Consider the following 4,758-nt stretch of genomic DNA (forward strand, 5'->3'; position numbering starts at 1 on the left):
ATAATACTCTCATATTCATTGATAATATACCTCATTAAAATCTTATTAGCAAAAAAAAAAAAACTCAAGAAAAACAATCTAGAGATGGGAAAAGACTGCAATATCTTTTATGCAAGAATCTACTCCTACAATTAACTTACCAATTCATCATACATGACATACTTTCATATACACTATATTGCAGAAATTTAATACTCAAATAAACATGTTTTAACCATCTAGAACAACCCTCAAATTTTGATTACTTTGAGATCTACGAGATGTTGGTTTATCAAAATACGAATGACAAGCAACCACGGGTGTCTAGTTCTTCTTCAATTTGTACTCCTTATGTCTTAAGCACTCTTTAGATGGAGAGAAGAGACAATAATGTGCAGTTTGTCTGGTATGTTAGGGACCACATTCTATGTATATAATATGATGGCCAATTGGGTTTCTATTATTTCCAAATGGATCATCTGACACCCGCCCATATTTTTTGGCTCATATCAATTCATTAATTTAATTAAAAATCTATTTAGTCTTATTTTTAATATGATCATAGTTCTAATAAAGAAATTATTGATTAATAACTAACATAATTACAATAGAAAATATATGCAATATAATATTATTAGAATATAAAATAATATAATATATATTTTCCAACAATCTCCCGCTCGGGAAATATATCGTAATAATTATATTGAAAATTCTTAGGCGCGCTTCAGAATGCTATTTATCTTTAGATTTCAAATTAACAATATGGTCCACCTTATGCAGTAATAATGGGACTATCGTGACGTAACAATATCAATTATAAGGAATGGGGTTTGAATTATAATTGCCTCTTTTTAAAATTCCTGATTAAAAATCAAAAGTTCAACTCAAGATTGATCTTGGTTATAAACGAAGATTGATCTTGGTTAGTATAAAACAACAATATCAATTTTATCAATATAAAGAATTGATCTAAAGCATATAATAAATAGAGATAGAGATAGAGATAGAGAGATCACACAAGAATATATCATGGTTACCCAAACACGAGTTACGTCCAATCCTCACGAATGTGAGATTTTCCACTAAGTTCTCAAGGCAAGACTGTTCTTGGTTTTCACAGATCAATCTTGATCTTTACACAGTTTCTACCTTTATACTATAGAAAGGATTTCCTCATATTTACCTTACACTATTTCAGAAAGGATTTTGCAAGATACCTTTTATGACATAAAAGAATTTTTACACACTACTCATGCTAAGTTAACAATATAGCCTTGAGTTACAAAATAATGTCTTTGAGAATGTTAGAATCTGGGCATTGTTCAACTCTTGTTTGAAAAATAAATTCTATATTTAGAACTCAATTATTACTTATTCTAACCCAACACAAAGAGTGGAACTGCAAGCAGGAGAATGATTTTGAGAATCTCGAGTATGAATGAAATGATTGATACTTTGCTTGGCACTTTGAGTTGTGTTTTGTTCTTCATCTTGAAGCTGTATTTATAGGCTTCAATAGAGCTTTAGGACAGCTCATTTATCCGTTGAAATAAGGACAACTGTCATGGATAAGATCGAACCAAAATCAAGAGTGTTCAAGCTGAAACCAGGATCAATCTTGGCATCCAAAATCGATCTTCAAATTTTGAGATGAGCTGATTTGTACTTTGTAGTTCTGTCAGTTGTCTGAGATGATTTATGTCTTTACGTTAAGTATGCAAGTCTTGATTGAAAGTACAACTTCAGTATACTTTACAGCCTATAGATTTGTACTTGCATTTGCCTCACGTGAAGAATGATCTTGCTCTGCTTTGGAATACTTGGTACCTAACTTGTTTTGACACACTCAAATGCACATGTTAAATACCAAAACACGTAGAATCATAATTAGAATTCTTAATTAACCTTTTGTTTAATTATCATCAAAACATTAATTTGAGATTTTGTCTTAACAATCTCCTTCCTTTTTTATGATGACAAAACATGTTAATTTAGATTTTAATTTTGATTCTAATGATAATTCAGAGAGTTTAAATAAAAAGAACTCCCCCTCAATATGTGCTAAACATTTGAACCAAATAATGATTTTTCATTTGAATCATAATTAGAATTCTTAATTAACCTTTTGTTTAATTATCATCAAAACATTAATTTGATATTTTGTCTTAACAATCTCCCCCTTTTTGATGATGACAAAACATGTTAATTTAGATTTTAATTTTGATTCTAATAATAATTCAGAGAGTTTAAATAAAAAGAACTCCCCCTCAATATGTGCTAAACATTTGAACCAAATAATGATTTTTCATTAATGTCACGAAAAAAGTTCTTTGATCATTACAGAGTGGTTCCAAAAAAAAAAAATACAGTAGATATATAAAAAGACAGCTACATATCAGTTTTAATATCTAAGACACATCTCCTCCTTTGTCATGTCAAAAAGGAATAGGAGAGCTAAGCTAAAACAGTAATCAGAAGGACAAAGAAGGTGAAGATGCTTCAGACAATGGAGATAGCGAAGGCTGAGGAAATTCTGGAAATGTGGGAGGAGGATTAGGCACAAGTGGTTCGAGACCAAACTTGGGAGCAACCTGATTTATTATCCAGTCTCTCAAAATTGCTTGCTCTTTATCCTGATGAGTTTGTCTTGCAATGATAGTTTGCAGAGCAGCAAAAATACTGGGAATGTTCTTATAAACTCTTGAGGATTCCTTTTCCAGTTTGGTCCTTTTGGAGGGACAATATGATCATCAAGAGGAATGCTTTGGGAAGGAGCAACAGAGGTGCAAATAGTGGATAGAGTGGCAAAAGTAGTTCTGATGTAAGGAAGAGAGTTAGGAGCGGAGTGATGGGAATAGAAGGGCTAACTGTATCCAAGTCAGGAAAAGCCAAGTATTGACTTATTCCTAAGAGTGATGAAGATGTAGTTTGTTAGGGTGAGACAAACACTGGAAACATTTTTGAAATGTGTTGACCTGGAAGTGTAGGACATAAATTGTCGTGTGAAGATGGATTGGTGAACGATGGAAGTGTAGAGGCAGCAGGATTCAGATTTTGGAAAACATTTGGAAGCAGAGAACGTTCTTTAGCATTTGGTTGCGGTGAAGAACGTTCTTGAGGTTCAGTTGGATTGTGTGTTTTAGAGATTAGTACTGACCTTTTTCGTTTGTTGGTGGAAGATGGATTGATATCAGATTGAGGTGAGGATGGAATGGTGGGAATCTGTTTCATATGAGAAATATTTTTGGATGAGAATTTTGAAATTTTGATGATAGAGGATTCAGTCATGAGAGGAATCTAAAAGTGTCTAATTTTTTTTTTTTCAAAACCATGCCATACGGAACAGTGTTTCTCTTATAGTCTTTTTGGATGGCATCAATCATGTGCTGGATTATCAGATAGGGCAGATTAATCTTCATACCATGAAGAAGGTGATAGATGACTAAAGCGTCATTATCAGAAACAAATTCATGACTTCCACAATGGGGTAAAATATTGTGTTGGCTAATGCTATTGAAAATTTTGGGAAGGGGTTTCAGATCAGCTGAGAGATGTTTGGTTGATCAATCAATAAATAGCTCTTGGAACACCACTTCTTTTGGGATGTTTAAGGTTTTGTACCAATCTTTTCCAAAGATTGTTACTCCTTCAGATGGTAATTTTAGTACTTCAACCAAAATTAGAGGGTCAAGACGAATTTCAATACCTTTCAAAGTGGAGACTATGAGAGATTTGTCTGCAAATGCTTTAGCGTTGCAATAGAAGGCACGAATGACTTCTGGATAATAGCAATCAGATATTTTGAGGAAATTTGCCCAACCAAGTGCATCAGTATGATGTTGAATGGAGACTCCTTCTATTTGAAAATTTTCAAAATTAAAAACTCTCCCAATGCCAATTGGACGTTGAGCCCATTTTTCAGAATAGAGTGATTGAATTTTTGAGGAAATCAGAGGAGGAATACGAATTTTGACAGAAAAATGGCTAGTGGTAGTGTTAATGTTTGCTGTTTTGGAAGTTTTTGTGGTTTTTTGGGTTGGAGTTTGAAGAGGAGACCGTTCTTCAACTGGTAGTTTGGTTGAAGAACGTTCTTGAGGTGGGATTGGATTCGAAGAACATTCTTGAGGTATTTGTTGAGATGAAGAACGTTCTTGAGGTGGGAGTGGAGATGAAGAATGTTCTTGAGGTGGTTGTTTCTTTTGGGATTTTGAGGTTTTTGGAGGCCAAAAACTGTGAAAGTGTTGAGGGAGATTTAGATTTAGGGTTTTTTGGTTTAGATTTAGAGGGTGTGACTTTGGTTGGAGGACGTTTGGAAGAAGATTTTGGGGATTTTGATTTAGTTTTTTTAGGTGCTGGGGTTTTTGAAGTTTTTTTAAGTTGGGGTGGGCATTGACTTATGGAAGGAGGAGGACATTGATATAATGGAGGAAGCACGGTTGAAATAGGTTGAGGACCAGATTCTGGAGATGAAGACATATAGTCCGAGAACATTTTCTCTGATGACGATTGTGGAGGTGTTATTCTTGGTGGAGGATATGGTGAACGAACAGGAGATGGTGAAGGTGAAAAAGATGATGATGGTGATGGTGATTTGGGATTTTTGTGTGCCATGGTTTTTGTACGAGCCATTTTGGAAAAATGATGAAAGCTTGAGGAAGAAGAAGATAAGTTTTGCAGAAATTTTTTTTGAAATATCAGATATGAGAAAGTGATCTTTTTGATTTGTTTGCAGTTGATTAAAAAGTGGATGAAGTGCCACGCGTGTGATTGACTTGA

Source organism: Cicer arietinum, chromosome 6 (genome assembly GCF_000331145.2).
Source record: "Cicer arietinum cultivar CDC Frontier isolate Library 1 chromosome 6, Cicar.CDCFrontier_v2.0, whole genome shotgun sequence".
NCBI classification, from domain to species: Eukaryota; Viridiplantae; Streptophyta; class Magnoliopsida; order Fabales; family Fabaceae; genus Cicer; species Cicer arietinum.